General features: G+C 38.5%; 1 protein-coding gene across 3 annotated transcripts in view; it reads left to right on the forward strand.

Moving 5' to 3' along the window:
- gulp1a (GULP PTB domain containing engulfment adaptor 1a) overlaps nt 1-26,484 on the forward strand; it is an 86,527-nt gene that overhangs the window by 21,892 nt on the left and 38,151 nt on the right. The window contains exon 2 of one of the 3 annotated variants that reach the window (XM_063499751.1): nt 13,449-13,534. The exons of the other annotated variants lie outside the window; for them this stretch is intronic. The gene's annotated coding sequence lies outside the window, so the exon portion shown is untranslated. The remainder of the gene's footprint in view (nt 1-13,448; nt 13,535-26,484) is intronic. 3 annotated transcript variants of the gene reach the window in all.

A 26,484-nucleotide genomic window follows, 5' to 3' on the forward strand; every position in this document is an offset into this window, starting at 1 on the left:
GTGTCACACTTGACAATGTTTTGTGCAGTGGACAATAAAGTTAATGAAAACAGATGATTTGCTGTCACAGTGGATCCAACCTATCGTCTAACGCGTTCTCGTCAAAGTCAAAATCAAAACCGAAGCCAGCTGTCAACACATCACAGCAGCTGTGATGTTTACAAAGGTCAGCAGACTGAAAAAGGTCGCTTTTCCCAGAATAGATTCAGAGTAAAAGCCACTGCTGAGTTTAACCTCACGCTGAACCAGTAATGTGAGCGTGCTAAAAATGCAGCTTAGCCTCTCTGTGACTCTGTGCAGATTCGACTCACTGAAGAATATCTTCACTTCTCTGACAAGTTTATAGCTCTGAATTGAGCCATTAGAAGACCTGTCTGACTCTTTAAATGAGTATCAACAGATGAGTTTCCATGCTTTGGCTTTCACATTTTCACAGCACAATACTGTAACTGTGAAGACTATGTTTTAATGAAGCACAGCTCTGTTTCCCTGTAACTTTATTTTAAGTTGTTTTTTTATTTATTAAAAGCAATAATTTGGAAATCCTTTAGAGAAACAAATATATAACTTCTCACTGAGAGTTTGCAGAGGAGAGCTGCAAAGGATTGTCGAGATGAGAGGATTTTTGGGGTGCTAGTGACACAGTCAGGAAACAAGGATGGAGAGAGAGGAACCCCTGTGGTGCTCGATTGACAACTGGGCCCCGGGAGACATGTGGAGGAAAAAGATTTTGACTTAAAAAGGCAGTCTAACAGCAGCCTTGAATGAACCATTTTTCAGTCCATTTAGTACAAAATGATGTGTTAACTTACAGGCAGCAGTTTGTATGTGACCGAAAGCAGGAAAGCAAAACTTTTGCTTTGCTAATATGCTCTGTTGGCTTCTTTAGGGAATGCAGATTCACAGAAAAGCAAAGAAAACAGCCTGAATTTGGCTTTTCTTGTGCTTATTTTAAAAAAACTCAATTAAAAAACAAACAAACAGCTACTACTAACAAATTCAGATGTCTTGGATTTAAAAAAAGAGAAATGTAATATTCAGATATTCAGTCTTGCTTTTAGCATGATGAATGGCACATAATGACCTTAATATACAAGTATACCTAATCAGTGGAGCGTTCCAGCAAACAGAAATATATAAAACTAAAAGCAGCTTCACCAGCTTCTCTCAAACCCCAACAACAGTCCTGCAGCACAAGATTAAAGAGGTTTGACTCATTTCTGAAAAGCCTGACAGTACCAGTGTGGAGCCAGGCCTTTTTAGACAATAAGTCAAATTTTGTAATCAATTCTATAATTCCTGGGAAGTCAGTGCAGTGATTTGACTCCAATTTTTGTGTCCTCAGATGGAAGATTTTTCCCTTTCACTCTGGCCATGGCAAACTGAATTAATTAGAGTGATCTGACAGGCTAGGCATGAATGCATGTCCTCGAAGCCATAACAACCAGAATTGTCTCAGCGTGATTTCAACAATACTCCTGTTACTGTAGAAGTAGCTTTGCGGCGAGTGGGAGAGCAACTCGGTGTCTGTTTTTATGAATGAAGCAACATGCCAGTGTCAGGGTTATGATTTCTGTGGATTAACTGGACTGTTCCGTGCTTGCCTTAATGCAAGGCCTCTTTTTCTGGGAAGATATGATACGGAGAGAGAGATCATTTTTCTAACAGCTATCAATAAGGACACTGTACCGCTCTTTGACTTTCTGATAAACAGGGGATAAAGACTATGACTCACTTGGAACTCTGACGACAGTCTTTCAATCACAGATGAACTGTTGTTCAGCGTTTGCTGTATACAGCCTTGTTTGGTTGAGCCTCAAGCTTAGTCTGTGTGTTTCCAGCCCTTGGATGAATTAAGGGAAGCAAAAATCTTACTCTTGACTGGTTTGCACTTATTAGAGTATGAGCTGTCACTAAGGATGAGCACTGTGACATGGAGGCTCTAAAGCAGTTGGCTGAGTGTTTAGATGTTGTACACCTGTCATTTAAGGAGGCAATAAATCGAGACATTCTGTTTATTCAAGCTCAGCCTTTATAATCGGCATATAAAATGTATATAGTTTAGTGGAACAATTATAACTACAAAGCAGCCATAAGCAAACGGTGAGATTAATAATTAAGAGAAGGTGCGTTTAAAGTGATTTAGTACTTGATGTCACTACTGTACATAGTCCAAGCAAACCGTTAGACCACTGAAAGGCACTGAAAAGTAAACAATGAGCAAAGATTAAAAGAAAAAAGAAACCAATAAAAGTAAAAGTACTATATAAAATAGAGTTGGGGAAACAGTTGTTCGATCCCCTGCTGAATTTGTAAGTTTGCTGAGTTCCAAAGAAATGAAATAACTTTTATATAGTGTGTTTTAAGGGATTTTAATGGTTAATATTCTGTCTCTCTACATTAAAATGAAACTACCATAAAAACTAGATTCTGTGAGTAAATGTATTAATTCAGCAGGAGATCAAATAATTATTTCCCCCACCGTAAATATAAAGACCAGAAATCTATTTTTCTGAGGGTACAGTGCATCGGTGGGTTTAAGTTTCCTTAAGTGCCCCAAAGGAAACACAAAGTTTAATTTGGATTTGAAAATGGCTGCAGTTATGGAAGGCGTTTCCACTGGTGTGTAGTTAGAAGGTGCTGTCCATCTCATATCTATTTCCTACTTCCAACATGCAGAAAAAGAACTTACCAGTCCAACAAGACAGCCTTGTTCACATAGGAGGGATTAAGCCTATTATAATTAGTAAAAAATAAGTGGACAGATGTCCCACCTCCCACCTTATGACAGCTGTGATTGAGTCTGGTGTTGATTAACTCATTCTGGGTTTTTTGTATAACTGTCTCACCTGTGTCTTTTCTGTTCTGCAGTATACAGAGTATTTCACTGACAAACACAAACACCCAGCGGTTTAGCAAAAAATGTTGAGGACAGGACATAAACAGGCAATTCTGCAGACACACAATTTCACTAAGCTCTCATTTGAAATCAGTCCAGCAGGCAGAAACACAGTCTTTATATTTTCTCACAGCCACTACTTTCTTACAAGTTCATTTTAAATAGTGTCAGTCTAAACAAATGTCTGTGTTCCAAGTGTCAGTTAAACTGTACACAACATGGTATGAAATTACAGTGAAGTAGATTCAATTTATTATGAATATAATCATAAGGATAATATCAATTTAATGCAAGGCTGGGAAACAAGTGGCATCCACTTGTCATTGATCCCTGAGGTCATCATCTTTTGGTATACTACAATTTACCAGTTACTATTTTATTTTATTTCTACTTTTTTTTTTTTTAATTAGATTTTAACTTATGGATCTTATAATTGTTACTATGCTACTGGTGCATTTCTTTTTGTTGACAAAGTGAATATTTTTAATAGTCACTTGCTATATCTTGTGTACATCTTGGTCATAGAGCCATCAGCCCGATTAGATATTAACACAGTCACATAGCAACAACTCAGTGCATTTAGTCATGTAGACATGGTCAAGACAATCTGCTGAAGTTCAAACTAAGCATCAGAATGAGGAAGAAAGGTTATTTGAGTCATAGTTGTTGGTGCCAGACAGGCTTGTCTGAGTATCTCAGAAACTGCTGATCTGCTGGGATTTTTCCCACAAAATCATCTCTAGGCTGGTCAAAAAAAAAAAAGAAAATATCCAGTGAGTGGCAGTTCTCTGGGTGAAAATGCCTTGTTGATGTCAGAAGTCAGAAGAGAATACCAGACTGCTTCATCCTGATAGGAAGGCAACAGTAACTCAAACAACCACTCATAACATGTAAGGTTTGCAGAGGAGCATCTCTCATTGCACAACACATTGAACCTACAAGCAAATGAACTACAACAGAAGAAAACCAAACTGAGTGCCATTCCCGTCAGCTAAGAACAGCAAAGCAGAGCTCACACGGGAGCACAATAATTGGACAACAGACTGGAAAAACTTTGCCTAATGAGTCTTGATTTCTGCTATGACATCTGGGTGTTATGGTCAGAATTTGGCATAAACAACATGGAAACAATGATTTATCCTGCCTTGTATCAACAGTTCAGACTGGTGGTGGACCAAAATCTCTGAGAAATGTTTCCAGCACCTTGTTGAATGTGTTCAGTTTTAAGAGAAAAACAGGACTGAACTGGGTACGAGCAAAGTTTGTTAATAAAGTTTAGTGGTTCTGAATCTCTGTGGTAGTTTATACTTTCTGAATCGCATTGTACTTCCAACTTAAATGAAATGAGCCATTTAAATATTATTTTGCTTGCTTGCTTGTCAGTGGAAAGATAAGGTTACATACATTATTATGTTGTGGTTTTGCACTGTATAAATAAATAAACACAACTTTTTAATGAAGATGTTATGAAGGGAAAATTATAAAAGTTTTGTGTGACTGTTATTAAAAAGGTTGTTGAAATGTACATTTAAGTTATAATTACAGGTAATTACAGGTATTTTCTTCACATTGAAGATAAAGATACTCAATTACCCAGGTGTCAGGCTACCCCCACTGACACGTGCTTTACCATTCTTGTTATTCACTTACCTGCCTTTATCAAACAAAAAGCACATTTAAGTGCAGACTGTTTCTCACACCAGAATGATTTTCGCAGAAAGCATTGTCTTTTGGTTTGACTTGCACAGGTGCTTCTGTGAGTATCAACACAGTGACAATGGTAGAACAGATCTGTTCAGCTTTGAGTTTAATGCTCAGCCAGGGGTATTTGTTGTCTGTCAAAAGGCTGAAACCACATGAGGAAAACAGTAGAATTCACTTCCACACTCCGAGGTAAAACAGTTTATTGTACTTGGGTAGGCTGGCTCAGCAGAAGCAGAGATGTGCTTCTATATTTATTCCAAATCAGGGAGGTGTTCTGGTAATGTTTTATCAATAATACAAATCCCCTTGTTGCTCTCCATGTCAGCCAACAGTCTCGCTTTGTGCACACTGAGGGGAAGGCTGATTAAGGTTTCTTTGCACGTGTGGAAATACAGTTCAGCCTAGCTTGACTGAGGCTGACAAGGAATATCAGTTAGTGCCTTAACTAGGTCAGGTTGTGCATTAAAGCTGCTGTAGGTTCTTCTTATTCTAAAACACACCGAAAGGGATGCAGCTTTTTCTGCAGCAAAATGTGTGTGTGTTGCTGGCAGATCTTCTGGGATTCAGTATAATATAATGATAGAAAACAGTTCCCATCTCTTAAGTACTTCTCCACTTTCAAAAGACTTATTCAGACTTTGTTTTATTCATTATATGCTAAACTCAATTTTCCCCTCCCAGTGGTATTTACACACTGAACATTTTTGCCATCTTTCTGCCAATAATTTACTGGACGATTCAAGTCAAACAAATACAAAATCAACACAAACTGCTGTAAACACCATGACGTGAAATAGATGCTAATCATCATAAAGCATGAGCTGTGTTTCTAAGGAGTGATTGCAAGGCAGGATTTACATCAGCCATTATGTGCGTATACTCCCATGAATGCCTGGGTGCATCTATGTTTAATCTTCATGTGCACATGAATCCATGTAACACTGTCTTCTTCTGGGTCACAATTGGACTTGTTGAGCTGCTAATCATTGCACATGATCTCTGTTGTCATGAAAAATGGTTCTAATTCTTGTATTTCCCATGCACTTTCCTTGCTCATCATCTTCTTACAGGTGTTCTTACAGCAGATCATCCGCTTCCACTGCACTGCAGTGAACTTGCTCATATTTATCCCAAATCTTGGGAATGGGATTTAATTGTGCATTTGCTAGTGGTCTTTAAACACTGTGGCATTAACTAAAACTTTCACCATCTGGGGGCAGCATTTCACCAGTGACTGTGTGAGGTATTTTATTTTTAATTTTTTTGTTTTTTATTTATTTCACACTTATTTCTTTCAAGCCCCACCCCCATTTCTTCAAGAGGGTTTGCCTTTCCCCATACCACCCAAGATGTGATTTTAGTTGACTTGCTACAGTATCTTGTGGTAGAAAGTGGTACTACATGAAAGTGTGGCTTGGCCCTGTTGTAACTTTAATGTGTATCTCTTAAACCACATACATGTTTGGACATGAGTGGTTATTTCAGAGTAGTTCAAAATAATTACCTTTAAGGTCCTTTTTTCTACTTATTAATAATAATGGCTGTTCAGAAGAAGAATAACATGCAACTATTTTCTATTTCGCGATGGGCAAAATAGCTTCAAAATGATCTCAAGAAAATTTGCAATAATGAAATTTCATGATGTAGAAAAAAGAAAAAAGCTGAATGTTTTATTGATGCTCGGAGCTCGCAGGCAGCGGCGTTTATGAGTAAATTAAGGGCATTTTCTGTCCTTCTTTTCCAATACGCTTCTGTCACTGGTGACAGTAACTAATTTAAAGTGTGATTTATATTGAAACAAGGAGCCAGCAGCAGCAGCAATATCGTGCAACAGTAGTGACATTGCATTATATCCAGTGACACAACATAAGTCAGTGTATGCACAAAAAGTGCCTAGGTAGTGTTTACTGTGGGAATTTTAAGCAACAGTACAATGATACTATTACTATTAAACAGTTTAACAGTAACTCTTCCAGTCATATGGAATGGAGCTCGTGAGTGCTCCAGTCATGCCCAGTGATGTGCATCTTTTGGGTTGCCAGCTGCTAGTACCTCCTCCCTCGTAGCCTGTACGAAGGAGGACTGAATGGTGTGTTTTTGCCTCAAGTGGGGAAACAAGTTTGTTGTTTTCACCTTTAGCAGGAACAGCTTTCACCTTTAGCAGGAACAGCTTTCTTGTGCTTTGTTGGAGGTTGTTAAAGTAGCTCCCTTTTTAAACAACCCTTTTAGATACTATATCATCATCGCATGCTGGCACATGGCTCTCGCTCTCAGACATGCTTGTGCTTGCTTTATTGTTGCATAAACTATGGAAGGAAATGCAACATGGCAAAGTCAAACAGGGCTCTTTTAAGGTTGAAATGTCCAGTCTCAATCTACCCACGCTTAAAGCCATCTACTCCAGAGAAACAGTATCATGACTGTATTTTGCCCTTAACTTCCAAACAAGCTGGGATTTGCTAAAAAGAAATACTGCTGAGAAAGGCTGCTTCTTCTTACAGATTTTTACCAGCTCATTAAATGGCAGTACCATGACAGTACCATCAGCTGTTTTCAGTGGGAGTGTTTACGCTTTGAAATGGCATTAGTCTACATTAGGAAGTATAGTCAGTTCAACCTTCAACTTAGCATGTGAGTCCAAGACCCATCTTTCTAATTTCCCTTGCTTAGTTTTTTAACTTGTGGTTTTCCCTAGTCTTTACTTTTATTGTTTTTTATGGTGTTTAGTTTAGCATTGCTTGGACTTAGTTAAAATAAACTACTTGTTTAGGGTTTGGAGAGCTGAAACTAGACCTTTCATATGTAAATCATTTTACAATAACAATTACAACTGGACTTGTTCACATAATCCTCCTTACATGTCTGCATAATCTGTTCTGCTTATCATCAATTGGAATTTATGATAACCGTCTACTGCATCTGTTCATTGGTAACAGATTGAGGCTGCTAGCAATGTGTCTGATCAAAACATTGATAATGGCTGATGGCCAAATTTTTTGAAGCCAATTTTATTGTCTATTATGCTTTACCTAGAGCGTTTGTTTTCACCTCACCTTTGTAATACCAACAAATAAGGGATATTTCATTTCTAATTACTAGTTTTTCTTCTTCCCCTTGGCTCCAGTGTACAGCTGTATCGAGTACCATCCTAGCAAAAACTGGTGACAAAAATTCTGTCCCAGCCAAAATAAATTGTGACCCACTTTAATATAAATAGTATAAACATGAATGACAGTTCCATTACTGGGATTATCAGTGATCTAATCATCAAAGATATAAAAATTAAAACCGTTATTAAGCTGAGATCTCTTTTACAGAATCCCATAAAGCTTCATATGCTATTCTGTATAAATTCATAGTGGTGTTATTTAAAGCGCACATACATAATCTTTTCCCGTTGTCATTTAATGCTGTGGGAGCCCTAATGTAGCATGAAGAATGAGCCATATAGAAAGCCTACAAGTCACAGAGTCCCTGCACTAGCTTTTTTTCTCAAACGCTTCCAAGAAAGCTGTCGAAAGCTGTCTGAAGTTTCTGTGTTTGGGTCAGAACGCTGCAGGTTTCAAGATGTTAATGCCAGCTTGCACATTCTGTACTAAAACCTTGACATCTGCCCAGTGCACACGGAGTCCTGCCCCTCAGGAAGTGAGATGGGCTAGAGCCAGTCTGGTGCTATCTGGATGTCCTCTGTCTCTTATCTATCACTTCCAGCATGTTTGGTACTGGATCTGTGCTGATGCTCACATGATGGTGTTTTGCTATCAGGAAACTTTCGTTATGGAGCCCAGAGGGAGAAAAAGGGTTCGATACGTTTAGAACAGTTTATTTTTGAAAGAGGATTATTATATGGGTCAGGATGGTAGATGCTACCCCGCCATGACCTCAACCATTTAGAAACACCATCCTCCGCAATTACTTTATCCACTTGTTTTTCTGTCTGGTGGTCAACAACTTCTGGCATATTTTGAAGAAGTTATTGCAAGATTTAATGTGACTTGTTTCATTCCTCCATGGGGCATATTACTCTGACTTGATTAGATGGAATATACTGTGTCAGATTTACTATTACACTAATTGTAATCCTCTTGTGTGATTATACTCGTATGAATACTTTCTCTTTGTATTCTTTTGGAAGTTTTTTCTTCTCTTACAAAAGTTGAGCTGGGTTCGTGTCCTGAGCCTCTAAGTCCCTTTGAGTCATGTTTAATATTGGACCATATGAATAAACTTGACTTGGAATTCCAGATCAAGGCGTGTTTCATAGAGTTTGTTTTTGAGTCCACTTTCTGCCTAGCTGTCAAAACTTGCCTAAGAGGATTAATCCAGCAGGCCTCGCTCTTTCATAACAAGTCACCCACCCCTGTCCTTGTGACTTCAAGCCTCTCGCTGTCATCATATCTTAATTATGATTTTTGGGTGATTGGCTTTCTCCTAATGAGGAGGAGCAGGTTAAATTAATTTCGTCAGAATGGTGCCGTGATCCTCTGTCATATTCCTGCACGTGCTTTACCAACATGCTCAGACTGAAGCCTGTCATTGTAGGCTTTTTTTTTTTTTTTAAACATTTTTTATGCAGGGTACTGAATTGCCTCCTCGGTAGATATCACTTTTAATTTAAATAACTGGACTGTTTACAACCTACATTTAAAGTAAATTTGATGGTAACCGTTACAACCTAAACACCTGTTTCCTTAATAAGATTCCACTCTCTGCTTTGTAAAGCCACATTTCTGAAACATAAACTTAGTGCTTGAGGGGATATGGAAATGACAGGCTGTTTGTTATTCCATTCACCACTGTTATTCAGTATAATACACACTGTGGGAAGCCAGAAAGGTGAGAAAGTATTGCTGAAGAAAATCCATTTTGCATTATTTCTCAGCTGGAGAGGGGATAAATTTGATCATGTCACCTTTGTTTTTGCTGAGATGGAAATGGCAACATGGAGAAGGGAAGGATTCGATTTTAAGAGAGGAGAGAGGGGTTGCGTTTTGAGTTTTGAATCTAAGAGAAGACATACATCTCTTTTTCGTCTCTGAAACTTTTCCTTATCTAAACTAGTGCAGGTTTTCATTGTGAGGTTTTTGTTTTTGTTTCTCTATATGCCAAAAATGGACTTCTGCTGATACATTGTGATAGAACGGTGGACTTGCAGCACTAAGAAATACATAGAGGTTTCTGGCAGAACTTCACGTGCCACCAGTGTGCATAGATGAGAGGAATAAGTCAAACACTCAAACTCTGCACTTTTAGTGTGAGATTTTTCATGTGACATCAATCCCAGTCATTATGAAACATTATAGACAACTTATCAGATAAAATGACTGTAAAGTATGCTTATCAACTACAAGTATAGTTGTTGGTGTCCTTCTAGGTGGTCATATAGTTTCAGATAATGAAATGCATAAAATGCATAAAATCTATTACTTAAAATATAAATAAATATACCTTTGGCCTGTATATATTATAGTTGGGTGATACCAATTTATGCCCCAAATATGGTATTACCTGTAACAGTGAAACCACCCACAACAGACAGAAAAGCACTAATCAAGAAATCGAATCAATGTTGAGATTTAGTTACAAAGTCAAAAGCTAAAAAAAAAGACATTGCGTTTCACTGAAGGTACATATGAATAAAATCATATATAATGTATTTCTTTTTAATATATTTAATGTATTTAATGTATTTCTTTTTAATATATTTAATGTATTTTAATGTATTTAATGTATTTCTTTTGGCTTTATTCTTTTGCTTTACAGTAGAGATGCACCAATTGGAATTTTCTTGACCCATTCCATTGTTTTGTAAGTTTAACCTGCCAGTACCACTTTTTGCACATTTAGATTTTCTTTGTATATAAAACTGATAGCATATACAAACAAAAAATCTACTTTTTTTTTTCAATGCAAAATATTATTTTCATAATAAATGTAATGATTAAACTTTAGAAACCAGAGTAAGCTACAGGATCTCTTGCTTAAATAATCAAAATTGAAGTGCTCTGCTGCTGATAAGAGGTACAGTTAATTAACTGACAGTGAGCTGCTGTGCACCCACCTTTGACTGGCATATTTTACCTTGCCAAAAAAAAGCAGTTACATCACTTTCCATTATGTTTATAACTTCAACAGATAACAGGACAAATAACCCTTTTCTCTTTTTCATTCATCTCTATAGTTTCCCTCGTAACTTCTTTGATCCATTGCTCATACCGAGGCTTTTTGGCTGCCTCTGTGATCTGGATAGCTTTATCTTTAGCCACTTTGCTTTTGTTAGCTTACTTCAAAAGTCCAAGTTCTGTCAACATGGGTAACAGTTCATCACCTGTAGCTCACATTACCTGTGGTGTACCACAAGGTTGGACTTGAAGCCCTTTTTTATTTTCTATTTATATATACATAGCATACATACGATGCAAAGATATATGTACCGCCCAAACATGATAGTACTAAAAGCTTAGCTGCTCTTTTTGACTATATGGTCTCAATAGCTGAATAGTGTAAAATTTCCTCTCACTAAATGTGCCGAAATGAGAAATCGTATTGTTCAGTGTTCCAAACTACATTAACTATTTGAAAAGTATTTTTTTTAATCTTGTCTATGATATGGCTTCTTTATCTTCTCACATATTTACAAATTAAGGTCACAAGTCTAGCAAGAAGGTTGCTCTAACATATTATTAGTGTTGCTCGAGGTCTGACCTCATACAGTACGCTGACTATTGTATCATCTGTGTTGCCAGAAATGCCTCACATGCTGACTTTAAAATTGCAAAACCTGTATTTCCATATCCAGCAGTGTATATATCAACAAAATCTCACAGGGGGAAGTCACCTAGCTCAAATTAATGCAACACCTTCCACAGTCTGTGCCCTTTAAATCTATCTCTGAATGTCATTTCCCCACAAATTCCTCAGGCACTTTTATGATAACTATGCATTACTACAGGCTAACACATAATAGAAAACTTTGGCCCTCATTTATCAAATGTGCAGACAGCACACTTTAATCTCGAGTGTGTCCTTTCTGAAGTGCTAATTTGAACTCTGATATCGTGCTGAAAAATGTCACAGTACAGTGATGGTTTGATAGAATCTCCACTTCTGTGATAAAATGTAAAAACAAGATTCACTTTAGAAGAAACTTGGGATTGCAGATCGTATAAAGGCAAAGCAGATGTGGCGTTCTAGTAAATGGGCTCAGCTGTCATATGGCTTTTGGTTTCTGAGTGCCACACAAGCGTATCATTGATTTTCCCTGGTTTTTTCAACATTGCATTTTTGAGAATGATTGATCAGTGTGTTTGTTTGCTTTCTTTAAGCCATTAATAAACACTGAAGGCCCACAAATCTCTATAGCTGAGACGGTGCTGTAAATCCAATAGTCTGAATGAATAAAAAATAGTTTAAGGTATTGGACATGAGACCAGGCTCATGGTGCTTGATTACACCATGAGCTAAGTCTGCACCTCATTCATCAGGCACGAACTAATGTAATAACTATGTATGGATATGCAGTTTATGTATTTTTAAAAATATATTTCACCCACTTTTTCAGTTATATCCTTATTGACTGATCGCAGTGTTTGTTTTCATTTTTATTAGTATTTGTTACACCCCAGGGGTTGCTTATTGCCTTCCACCTACCAATAAATTACCGCGAAGAACCTCTGTATGACTTGGATGATTTCAACACAGTGAGAAAAGCAGTCTTAAATGCTTTAGTCTGTAAATTGCTTTTCTTAGATTGTTTTAATACACAACATTTAGATGGACAAGGAAGAAATATATAGATGTCTGCTTAATGTAATCACTGCAGCGTGCAGACGCGTATTATTCATCTTTAAAGGGGTTAGTTTGTTATGAGTGTATTTTTTCTTTTTTTCTTACTGGCTGTAAAGTTGGCTCAAAACTCGATACTTTGTTTTCTCTAACTCAGATTGGGATTGTTGTAGAAGGTATGAAGTTGGAGATTGTGCTACTTGTAAAGACAAAACTTGCATCAGAGTGTAGTAAATGGGTTCAGCCATCATACAGCTTTCGTTTTCTGATTGCCAGATCAGTGCAGCATTGATTTTTTTTTCTTACTTTTTATTTTTGAGAGTGAGTGATCAATGTGTTTGCCTTCTTTAAACCATTGATAAACACCAAAGACCAACAAATCTCTACAGCTGGGTCGGTGCTATAAATCTAGTAGTCTGAATGAATAAAAATACTTTATAGCATTGGAAATGAGACAAAATTCAGGGTGCTTGATTGCACTGGAAGCTAAGTCAGCACCTATAATAACTATCCTTGGACAGACTATGTATGCACTGATTGTATTATTTATATATATATTTTTTTCATATATTACTTTTTCCCTGACTGCTCACAATGGTCTTTTGGACAATCACAGTACATGCATTTTTCTTATTTATCAAGGGTATTGGAAGGATTTGCATTGGATGTGTACAGCCCAAGTTTAAACTTGCCCTTCTTCCTCCATGGCCTTGTATTGATGTAGACAGCCACTCATGTCAGCCGTGTGTGTGTGTGTTTTGCTTTTCTTTTTCATGTTTAATTGAAAGGGTTGCGTGCTAAGTTGTCAGCTAGGTAACTTGAAGAATTGAGGATCACCTGGATACGGGGAAAAAGTCTTAGATGCAACAAAAAAGTACTCTTCAGTCTGTAAATAGTTTTTCCCAAAACATATTACGTTATTAAATAACAGGTAGGGATTTAAGCAAAGATATGGATTTCTGCTTGATGTAATCAGAGAGTAGACCTGCAGGAATAATCTTTCATCTCTGAAAGCTTGAGTCTTAAGTGGGTTTTTTTTCTCATTTCTTTCTACTTACAGATGATGCAGCACTAATGAGCAGCCATCAGCCTTTAGATGAGTGACTCACAACAAAAACACCTGAACATCAACAGTCTACAGTAACAGTAAGAATCATTATCAGCTATCTTCTGAGCTGTCTGTGAAGTTATAATTATGTGTCGTCATGGTTATACAGCATGCTTCAATCCTCTTCCTTTGAGATCCTGCTAATGCACGTGCTTATTGTTCTGAACAGTGAATATCACTGTGACTGTCACTGTGACTATGGGAGACGGTAGATGGCATATGGTAGCAATCACACCTACAGCTCTGACACATAATTCAGCTGTGTATATTCTCATCAGGGTTCCGCTGCTTTGTGATAAACGCAGACAGGAGTGAGGCGACAGTCCGATGCCATGTTGTTTATCTTTCTTAAAAAATGTATTTATGCTCACTGGTGACATTTTGATTCTTTTTTTCCTTTAGAAGCACATCTTTCAAATTCATGCAATGCTGGAAAATATTACAGAATGATATACACTGTTATGTTGCTGTCTATATATTCTAGGTCGGTGGTTCCCAAGAGTTTTTGAAACCCTCTTATATGCACACCTGTAAGTCACAAAATATATGAACTGATGTCGAAGTAAAATAAGCTGCATTTTTTATTGCTGTGCAGATTTGGAAATGACTTAATTGCCTATTGATAATACTTGTTCATGAACTGTTCTGCTTCAGTTTTTGTTTAACTCCAGGTTTAGTCAGCTTAGACTTTGTTTGCATTCCTATCAGCTGCATTTACAGTGACAAATCTCTTCATCTCTCATGCTCAGGCAATGTTTGTGACTGCTGCTCAGCTGGAGAACCTGCCTGCCACAAACTATGTTGGTTTACCGTGACGAGCAGCCGCCGTGAGCTGTCATTACTAATATAAGCTGTAGCTTGTTAGATGTTGTCCAACACACAAGTACCAATTTATTAATTAGTCAACTTTTATTACCCCTGGATAATGAACTGTTTATATTAGATCCTCTTGTGTGTTCAAATCATAGACTGCGTATAAAAGTTGGATATATCCACTGGGAAGTCACCTGTTTTTTTTTGAAGACTCGACTATGGCATTATACCTGCTTTCATTTTGTCTTTTGGCAACCGTACTTGACCATAATTGAACAAGAGGGTAGAGTGCTAAATTATCAGCTTATGCTAGCATGGGTCCACTTTACACTGATAGATGGCAATTAATACTAGTGACACCTAAATATACCACTTACAGTTCACTCAGCAAAACTGGATTCCTTGGAGTGGTTGTTAGTTCTGATCAGCACCCTGCAAGCAGGTCTGAACTGTTACTGAACTGTAAAAATGTTGCTGCCACTACAAACACAACCAAGAGGTCGAGTTCAGTGACTCAGATTAGCTGAGGTTGCTGAAGCTTGGCTGCAATTTATTTATTGTGATGCACTAGATGATTTTTTGTTTTTTTGTGAGAATACTCTAAGGCAATTCCACAAAAATAAGCTCTCCTCTCAGCGCCTCTGATTGGGTTGTCTTTAGGGGATTAGGGTGAGTTGTAACTCTTTGGGGGATAATAAATGTTCGGTATAGGCATGAGTGAATAAAAGTAACAGTAGGGCCAGAACCACTGAGACAGTAACTTCTCCCATTTTGCACAGGGTCTGACTGTGACTGGCGTGCTCACTGGCTAATGGTTTGGGATTGACAAATCATTAGCCAATGAGTGTACCAATGACAGTCCTCCTTTTTGAAAGATAGTACCAAGCTTTGTTATCTGTAGACCAAGTCATCAGGTAATCGAAAGGTTGGTGGTTTGATCCCCAGCTGCTCCATCCTGCATGCCTAAGTATCCTTGGGATTTTACCCTCTGATACCTTTATTGAAGTATGAATGAATAGACAGAAAGCACTTGGGTAGAAAAAGCACAGAAAAAAGTGATTGTATGAACAGGTGAATGAGACATATTGTATAAAGCGCTCAAGTAGAGTTGAGAAGCACTACTTGAGAACCAGTCTATTTACCATTTACAAAGTAGAGCCTTTTCTGTTCGCTGTGGCAAAAATGAGTGACTGAGACCATAAACTCATCAAGAAAGTGTTTACAGAGGTGAGGTCAGAAAGCTGCTCTCCCGTACGCTTCTGTAGGACTTGAGATCTTTTTACAACCACAGCTATAGCTATCTGGTGGCCTCCAGATAAAATGCAAGATAGCGTTAGATCTCTTTTTTTTCTTTCTCTTTTTTTCTTTTAATATTCATTTCTATTATCAGTATTCTTCAGTAAAAATCTAAGATCTACAACCAAGCTTTCTTATTCTTTGAGCTAAAAAGTCTAAACAAATACTGCATGCCTAAAGCTACTTTATAGGCTGCTTCCTTATTATGAAGGGATCACTTCCTGACCCAGCCCCCAAGGGATTTGGGTATCCTCCCGGGACCGACCCAGGAATCTTTTGGTTGTTAGGTGAATGTGTAAACCTCTGCAAGGTATTATTTTGGAGACACTCTGGGCAGATGGGGTCTGATATGCAGACAGTCAGGACATGACGATAAAGAGGAAGAAGACTTTTTGTAAAGCTAAAGTTTTGATGGGTTTTGGCATTTATTTTTTTTAAAGCTAGACTTCAAAGTAGCATCCCTCTGTGGCAGCACCTTACTTATAAATTAAAGTTGGAGACTTTTTATTTTAAAAGTGAATCATTCATCTTATAAGAGCAATTTAAGCTTCTGTTGACCTTTTGGTTCATATTGAGTGCTTGGCCTTGTAGGACATTTTGAGTGTCAGTACATTTAGAGCAGTTACTAACAGTAAAATATGGCCTTGTATAAATGACTTTGGCTTGATTTTATGTTGAAGCAGGAGAATGTCTTATCATGCAGAAACAGGGGTGTAGATTAGAGGTAAATTATTGAGATAGAGTCAGATCATAAATGAACCACTCAAATCCTTCTTTAAGATTTACGAGTGTGTCACCGCTAATAAAGGAGCGTTTGAATTCCTGTGAAAAATGCCTGCAATCCAGAGGCAATTGAGAATATAATGACTACTTGCTATTGTGTACTGCATTGCTCAGTATGGGTTTCTGTCCATTCTGTTGGTTTCTGTATTTTTTTCCAAAATGATTGTGCTTTTAAACTTTAATTTTCGCTTTAGTTGAAGAGCGTTGGAGGGTCTGAATATTGTGAAACCTGGAGCGATTAAAGGGGAGAAAATGCCAGTGCTGAAAAAAAACAGTGGACATACTTGTCGCTGGCTGGGATGCAGTATAAGCATTAATTCATCATCGCTTTAGACGACAGCTCTAGATAGATCTGTACAGTCTTTATCCAAACACTCTGGAGAAGCTGCCATGCCCCTTCAGATATACAGTGCTTGCTCAGCTGTTTCCTTTCCCCAGGAATTCACATTTACTTTCCAGTCAGAACCAAGGCTCCTCCATCGGAGCTTAAACTAGAGAATCTGCTCCCCTCACACCTAAATCACATATGCGCTATTTTACGAAATGAAACTCTCTTGCATGCATTCAAGGAAGTGAACCAATTGTAGATTGTTCTGGGCGGTCTAAAAAAGTTAGAAAATGCACCCACTAATGGGTCTAAAGTTAAAATTCAGTCTGTGGTTTTTGGAGGAGTGGTGTGTTACTGTAGAACTATTCTAGCCTGGGTTGCCAGATACTGTGTAGAGATTAAGCACAGGTTTTGGTTTCCCCGCAGTCCACATTGTGAACATGAATGTGGTGACAGGCATTTGGGAAGCTGTTCATAAGCTCTTTGACCAGCTGTAGTTTGCCAAAAAAATGTCCTTTGCATTTTATTTTCTTCCACAAACACAATGATGCAAAGTTCTTATGCATGTCAGACCATTTGAAACTCTTTCCCATAACATTATGACATAAACAGTACTAGCTTTGTGGGCACATTATTGAAAATGTCAGGAAATCACTTCGACCTTCTGAGTTGCCAATTTAGATTAAGGTTTGGCATTGCAGTTAGGATTTTAGGCTGGGAATTCGTGGGAAGTGAAAACTACAGCACTAAAAAAGCTTTATTGCATTAATGCTGTGATAGGATTCTAGTTTGTGAAGTTTTCTTGAGCGTTTACTCCCCTTTGTTTCCCATCAAGTAATATTTTGTAGACTTCTCTTAACTACATTTTGGTGGCGGGTTGTCTGTATTCTTTCAGATTACATGACTCTGTTTTTATTACAGTGTAAGGATTTTGAGTTCATTTTAGGTTGTATGACTATTCAGGATTCAACTCAGAGCTATACATTTTAGTAGCCTTATTCTCTGAAAGGTGAAGGTCTGTGATTTAATTTCTAGGTTCTACTTTTAGCAAGTATACAGAGTCTGCATAAATAGTTTTTGGGTTTCTTTTTTTAACCTACGCAGATGTAGAGTTCATTGTCTGTGGATTGGTTGATTGAATCACAGTGCTTGCTGTGGACCATAGCTTCCCCTGTGTACTGATTTTGATGGTCACTGTAACCTCATATCTATCTCATTCTTGTGAATATAATACCCCAGGAGCATCTGGAGGGAATATAATTACTTTTCACACAAAGGTTCACTTCCATTCATTTTGAAATCGGTACTATCTTGGTAGATGTTTTATATCCCCCAAGACAGTTATGGCCCAATTTATTTATTAGTATAAATTTAAACATAATTCCAGAATTCATTTGCTAATTATGACAAAATTTCAACACAAATGTACAAAAATTATGACGTGATGACATTTTATAGGCAAGAGGTCAAAGGTAACATGCAACATGATTTGCAAAAATGCAGTACTGGGCAAAAGTCTTCAGCTGCCCCTCATTTCTTTATATTTTGGTCCCAAAGAGCCAACAGACAGGTACAACAATGACTTTGTACAACCACCTATAAAACATGGTGGTGGCTGCATTTCAGCCAGTGGTATTGGAGATCTTGTAACAACTGATGGAATTAGAAAATTACATGAGATTTTGATCTGCAGAACCATCTGGAAAACAGCTGACTGTCACCAGCTTCACTTGATTCCAAATGCACTGCCAATGCAGTAAAAGCATAGTTGGATAGAAAAACACACAGTGGAACATTATCAGTTTTGAACTGGCCTCTCTAGAGCCAAGACCTCGACATTATTGAAGCAGTGTGGGTCCTTTTAACAGAGAATGGAACAAAAAAGCAAAATTATCCAAAGAAGAGCTTTGAATGTCCCTTCAAGGAGCCTGGAAAACCATTCCTGAAGGTTACTTGAAGAAATTCAGTAGAAAAATTAAAAGTCAACATAGTGAATTGTGACTTTCAATTAGAATTGTGCCTGTAACTCTATTTTTGCCTTATGTTTCAATAAATTGCTGCACATATTTCCCATTTTCCTACCAATTTATAAAACAATGAGGAGTGGCTCAAGACCTTTTTACAGTACTGTACTTTTTATAGTCATTATTAAATGCCAGACGATATTTCACAGTGGCTGGCTGCTGAATTGGTGACAATAATGTTTGGTTATCTGTGGCATATTTTACTAAGTACTCATCCAGGATTCATTATCTGATGCTCAGTTAGTACTCTGTAAGCAGCTTACCATTAACCATAAAGCCAGAGTCACACTGCGTTCATGTTTCCGCCTCAATTTTTACATACATTTTTCATGGATGTTCACCGTAAAAGATCTGCCATTTGGAAGGCTTGATAACAATCCCTTCTATGTTTTGTTTATTTGTGTGTTTTTATTTTACAAAGACATCTATTAGAGAAAAACATGTCCGACATAAAAGGCAAAAACACACTTCATAGTCTTATTAAATCAATGTGTCACTGTAACGTCCCCAGTCCTCAAACCCGGCATCATGGACACACAGTACGACATCTGCTAGTTGTGTTTGGTTTGTTTGTGTGTGGAGCAGGGGTTCCACACAGAGGGCCCTATACACTTGCACAAACACTGCCTGGCACTGCTTTGTCCAGCAGATCTGGGGCACCTTTTAAGGTGAAATCGGTTAAGGGGCTGGTGAGCTTTGCAAAGCCAGGCACAAACCGGCAGTAGTAACCCGCCAGCCCCAAGAACCTTACCTCTCTTTGGCCTTGGGATGTAAGCAGGATGCGATGGCCTTTTTTGGTTTTTGGTTTTTCACCTGCGGGTGCATCTTCCTCCATCCTACCGCACACTTCTTCGGTTTGGCTGTGAGCCTGCCTGAGGAACTCCATGACCGCAGCCACCCACTGCACACTCCACCCAGGTGTCACTATAGATGATGATGTCAGCAGCAGCATATGCAGCGCGTGGAAGCAGGACCCGGTTCATGGGGACTCTGAACAAGCTGACCTAACCGGTCCAGGAGCTCATGGAGCTGGGGCTTGGGCTAAGCATCAAACTGTGACACCTCATTCACTTTGCAGTAGTCGACACAGAACCGTGTAGACCCGTCTTTCTTCTCTTCTGTTATTCCCATCTTTAACATTTCAGCCAATTCCTTCTGAATAATTTGTGTTTTATGTTCAGGTAATCTATAGGGTTGGAATGGAGCGTCATGCCTGGGTGCTCTATGAGCTTGGTCTGTGTGAGATGGTTATTACAATGGAGAGAGGTGGGAATGGTGGAATTTGGCACCTCCAGCACCACCTCATCTCTTACCTTTACCAGGCTCACCAGAGAAGCAGTTTCAAACTCTCTCCACACTTTGAGGTTGAGGTGAAATATCTGTGTGGCTCCTCCACTGTCTGACTGTACCACTTCATATGACGTCCTCCATTTGCTGGGTGACCATGAAGGGCACTTGCCACTTGGCAAGTAATTTTGAGCTAGAGGAAGGGAGTAATACAAGCACTTCATCTCGCTGTGAAATAGCCCCTCTGTTGTACAGGCGTTGCTGACATTCCTGGGCCTGGGGCAGATTTTCTCATGAAAATCTCCCCAATGTGTGTAGCTTGGCTCTCAGGTTCAGAAAGTATTGAGTTTAATTTTTAGCTGGGCTTGGACCTTCCTCAAAATTTTCTTTTATTAGGTCTAACACCCCACACGAGACATGAATGACATGCCCTGGCCAGTCAGTATCCCTTTTGGGATGCTGACTCGGGAAATGACCTAAAACAGTGCATGGGCCACACTCTTTGCATTAATGGTGTGTAGCGGTACTGCTTCGGGATATTGCATTGAATAATCCAACACAACTAATACAAAGTGATATCTACATGAACTTTGGTGAAATGGCCCAATGAGGTCCTCAAAAGGGACCTCCATTAACGGTAGTGGGTGCAAAGACTCTTTTGGAATGGCTGGCTGGTTGACCAGTTGACACACCGGGCAAGGTGCGCACCATTGACACACTCCAGGGTTTTATCGTATCCCCTGTGACCAGCCATCGGTTGTAATTAGCCGCCTGAAAAATCATGACCTGGCGGCTTTGGGCATCAACAACTAGGTGTGTTCTTCCTGTGTGTGAGTTTTGCGGCTCACTCGATATATAATCTGACCCTAATCAATACAAAATGATTAGTGCAACTAATCAGTGCAAAATGCAAAAATGTCAGCACCGCTGACATTGAGTGTGGGGTATCGTCACGAGACTGCTCCAGTGGAAGATCTTCCATAGAGTGAATTACCATAACCTGAACCCTGTAGTTTCAAATATTGAAAGCAGAAAAGTGATATTTCAGCCTATTAACTAGTCACCTGTTGAATGCAAAACCTCAGAAAAACCTTTCCGATTTGTAAAAAAATCGGAGGTGGTTTTTGAGAATTATGTTTCAATTATTGCTTTTAATTACCCTAAACTGAAGAACAACAGGTTTTACTTAAATGTGGTAAAACATTTGTTTTTCAGTTATATTAAATTCATCCTCTCTAAAGAAAGCCTGATGTATGAACTGATTCATATTTTTGCAGACACTCTTATTCTTATTCCACACTTATTCTCTATGCTGACTTTCAGTATACACAAACATCCAGTCAGTCCAAACTCTTCCATTTTCTCCACTAATGTTTGTAGACTATGGCACACGTCTCTATAGAATTTAGTAATTATGTACCTGCATATGGAAAAATAATGGAATAATTCTTCTGCATGGTTGAATTTATGGCATATGTGCACTGCTCCCACCCACCCGACTTTCTTCTTTTCCATCATCATCTCCGAGCCAAGCTTAACGCTCCTCTTCTTCATCTTATCTTGATTTAAAGGAGGACGTTGTCATGAGGTTTATGACCATGCTTATATGCAATCATGGGGAAGTTGGTTTAGGCATAGCTTTAGTTCAGAAGACCATGAATTCAAACTCTGCCCCACAATCCCAGTACATCATCCATTAGCGGATGATTTTTACCAGCACACATCAGAGGAAGAAGGCCTAGCCGTTCATGACAGCTATTGGCAAATTTCATGCAAAGTGTCCTGTTTAAGTTACTTCAGCCTGTCTCCACCCATTCTGCTCTTTTTAATGCCATGCTTAACTTAACAATGACATGTCTGTTAGCCAGTGAAAGCAATTCTGTTCTGTATCCAATATACAGTGTGTTATTCCTCTTAAAATTATCATGAAAATTTCTCTCAGAGCTTTTGGCCTGTAAAGAATTAACACTTATTTGCCTTTAAGAGCTTGATTCTTTGTATCTTATGCAGAATGGTGGACTGAAGAATTTTGACCTGAGCCAGGGCTTGAATTTCAGTGCAGGTCTGCACATACTTCCATAAGTTCCTTTAAATCAAGGACTTATAATGCAGTAAAAGCATGTGCACAACTACAGCAATCAGCCCAGCATTTACAGCTGAGCAGAAGTGCTAACGAGGAGCAGCCGTGATAACCTGTGATACACGTTCTTGCCTTATCTCTGCAAGACTACAAACTCCTTTAATGTTTCAGAAGGCTTCACTTGCACGTGGGCAATCTTTGAATCTAGAGCCATTCAATTCTAGATCATTAGCTAAAGATGAAGAAACCTCTTAGGACAGACCAACAGATGCTGCGAGGACTTGTGCAAACAACAGTTTCAGTGAAGTTAATGTTAACAATATTAATGCTCAGGAATCTCAGGTAGCTGATTCCAATTTTATTAAAGTTAAACAACAATCCAATGATGAATTTCAGTGTAACTGCCTTATATATATCCATGCTTTAAACTTATGAAGGAAGCTGTTTGCCAGTGCAGATGTGACAGAGGACTGGGAAAGAACAAAGCATGACATGGAGACAAAAGAAAAGCCATCAAAACAAAAACAGAGCAATGTTGCACTTAGAGGAGAATGACAAAACACAATCGAAGATAAGAAAAGAAAACCTAAGACCTTCAAGTAGAATCACCTCTAAAGTGTCTAAGTCTCTTTTTGTTGGAAGCATTTAAGGGGGGATTCGCCCCACGTTTAAAACATGAATTTAAACCCTTCATCTCAGAGCTGTAACTGTTTTTTTTTCCTTTTTTTTTTTTTTAAATTATAGATAATTGAGATGAATTCTGTATATTAACACTGAATGTACTACAGCTTGAGCTGAGCCTGTATGATACACATTTGGAAGACATGTGTAGAGAATATATTCTAATACAGGGTTTTATTTTTCTCGGGCTGTCAGTTGTTTGTTGTATTGACACAGATGACATGTGGGAAGATTTTACAGAAAAGCCTCTTTGAATTGAGATGACCTAGACATATGCGGGGGATTAAAATTACAAGAATAATGTCACACAAATACAGATATTTGTATTCAGCCTTGTTGGAAAAGTATCTAACACAAGTCAAAGAGAAACCCAAACACAGATGAAAGATTTCTGAAGGCTCTGCTAAATTTTACTGTAAGAAAAACACAGTCTGTTCTGTTTCTGTTGTTTTACATAAGGCCAGAGGCACTAAAATGGTGGCGGTGTTATATCTATACCTGGAGCACAACATGTTTTATATCAATTTATAATTTGACATCTAAATTTTATCTAACATAAAGAGCTTTACACTTTATATATCTATATATCTGTGCATTCAAATGCAATCTAATGCACTAGCTCTGCCAAGTTTTTTAAAATGCATGGGCGTTCCTAATAAAGTGCTTGTTGTGACCTTTAGAATTCCCAAAATTGCTGTTTTTGGGTCTCGCCCTGGCTTATATGACCGCACAATAGACCTTTTCTTCCAGATGAATGCAGCGGGGAGGGTAAAGATTAATTAACAAAACACTTGAATGAAACAGTTAATTTATTCAAATCAATAGTACAGCAGAGCAGCAGACACACCGTGACCTTTTGAGCACTCTAGAGCAAGTTTGTAGCCTGCAGCAACAAGAAGAACATTAGCAGTGGACACCCTTCCACTTTCACCTTGTACCTCATGATATTGGACGCCATGTCTTTTAATTAGCTGCTTTGTGTAGAATCAGCAAAGGACCAGTTCATGACCTATTGAGTTTCCCTGTGGTACAGTTTGGAGGAAGATTGATTACATGATGTAATCTGTTTTTGAAATAAATATTAATGCACATTTAGGGTTATTCTTTGCTACTACTACTACTGGAGATAGTTTACAGTGGGTCGAGGAGAGATGTCTTTATTGCAAAAAATAATTAAGTGATATAAACAGTTTTTACCAATGTGCAGGGACACTTTGAGCCTCTATTGTGTAAGATTGCTGAATCCAGCCATCCATTTTCTTCTGCTTATCCAATTCATGGTCAAAGTCAAATTGGAGCCTGTCTGAGCTGTCATAAGCTGACATGCAGGGTACATGCTGGACAGATAACCACTCACATTCACGCCTACTGCCAATTTAGAATCACCAACTTACCTAACATGTATGTGTTTGGGATGTGATGGATAAGATGCACACTTAAAAAGCCCAGCCAGCCAGTGGCAAACACTCCAACTTCTCTTTTTTTCAAAAAAAAAAAAATTAGAAAATAAAAAACAGCCCTCTGGTCTCAGCTCATTCATATAGTGAGGATTGGTTGCTGTTCCACATAGTTTAGGCTTTGGTGTTTCAGGTAGGAGGTGGCTGACACTGGTGATTGATTGTTGCCCATTAATAGTTGAATACTTTCACAGAGCCAGAGGGCAATCGTTCTAACTTTCGATTGCACATACAATATGTTTCCATTATGATTTCCCATTGGAATATGGAAGAAAATTTGTGCATAATGAAGGGTATAGAATACTGTTCTTGAATTTTTCTGCTACTCACAAACATCGCCCTTCTACACAGCAGATATAAACCTTATATTTGTACATATCTTTGCTTTTTTCCTTGTAATACTAGCAAAATTGAAATAGACTGATTAAAGATCCATGTAAGGATGAGCACTGCACACTGATGTTCACAGCATTTCTGTAGCCCCAGTTTAGTCATGCTGGCAGCATCAGTGACTGTCATTTAGTCAGTCCACCACAACTACTGACCAGGCATTTAAGCTCCCCCATGGAGTCATACTAATGGCGTTAATGATGGCCTGACATTTTTCCTGGCATCACCTGCAGGGTGACGTTTGAGTTCTCTTGGTTAAACATGCCTGTCATAGCAACACTGGTTACTGACAGATAATGGACCTCTTTAAATCCATAATCCACATTAGGCAGATGGAGGGGTGTTGGAGTAAGTCAAAGGTTTGTCAGCTTGGAGATTACAGTTTGTGTCTCCTTTTGCACTTTGCTTCATTTGGTTTTCCCTCACTTACTTGCGTGTGACTTTGAGATGGCAGCAGCTGTGACAAAATGGCAATATTTGACACCCTTGGAATGAAAACAAACTGATATTACACCTGCTGTTGATTAGCATTTTAACAACTAGAGCTGGACCTTAATAGTCATCCTTTGGTATTTGGTTTTTAGTTTTGGGAATCGTATATTTACTTGAGCTGGTTTTACAGTGGTGGTAAATTGAAATGATTGCTTTCTCTTTTGGCCATTGTCATCACATTGCAGTGAGCGGTGCGAGTCATGCCAACTGAAAATACATCTCTGGTGTCACACATTGGCACTTTGCATCACTGCCTGGATGAAGCACAAATCATATGGAGGCTGCAAATCTCAATGAAAATCCACCGAGATGCTTCTCATTGAGATGCACATTCCTGCTTCTCCACCCACTCCCCACTCCCACAAACACACTTACACATGCATCCCAGGCGAGGATCGAAATAATTGGAGTCTAAACTTGTAGAAAATCTGTAAACCATAAGAACTGTAAATACTAGAATCCAGAAGAAGATACTTTAAAGCCTTGTATTTAGCTGTTTTTATTGTGTTCTGGGGATTTCATATGGAAATTAGCTGCTTGCTAAATCTGGTACAGCGTATGTCTTCTCCTGTGAGATTAGTGCTTTAAGTTATTGGATATCTACAAATAAATAAACTGGACACGATCACTACGCCATCCAAATTATTTGGTTTCCTGCTCAATTAGAAATGTTTCCCAAAAGTGCGACGTTACAACCACGTTATGAAACAGTCAGAAGAGATGACTCATTGTTGTTAACTGTTGACCTAGATGCATTCGAGTTGCTGTGTCTGTTGTGCGACTTTGCTGTTGTCTCAAATATCTCAGTTACTCATAAAATGGTAAAAAATTGATGTTTAATCCTGTGAAATGTGTTTTTTTTTTTAATCATTGACAGGCTCATAATGTTGTACACAGATATGTTCTTTCTGTGTACACTGACAGATATGTTTTTAAAGTGTTATAGATATCATTAATTATTAGTTCAGTTTTTCCCAATTCCCCTCCATGGGCATTTATTAATATCTTTGGCTCTTCAACATAAATGTCCCCACTTCCCCAGAAAGTGTCTCGGCTAGCCACTTCCCTTACCTAACCACAGCTGTTCATACAAGACACAAATGTGAAGCGATACTGGGCAGTGCAAAGAAAAACCCCTAGAAAAATAAAGTGTGAACAGAACAGCCCAAATCCGGAGACCCTCCCTGCTTTAAATGCTCTCTCATGCAGAAACCAAAGTTGTGCCGGCCAGCATAAACACACCGCCACCCAAGGCCCTGACCAAGCTGAATCTCTAACCGGATACTGGATTTAAAAAAAAGAAAAGAGAGAGAGAATGAACAAGAAATGTGCTCTTTTCTTCTCCGAGTGACCTTTG

The sequence above is a fragment of the Pelmatolapia mariae genome, linkage group LG16_19 (assembly GCF_036321145.2).
Source record: "Pelmatolapia mariae isolate MD_Pm_ZW linkage group LG16_19, Pm_UMD_F_2, whole genome shotgun sequence".
NCBI lineage: Eukaryota > Metazoa > Chordata > Actinopteri > Cichliformes > Cichlidae > Pelmatolapia > Pelmatolapia mariae.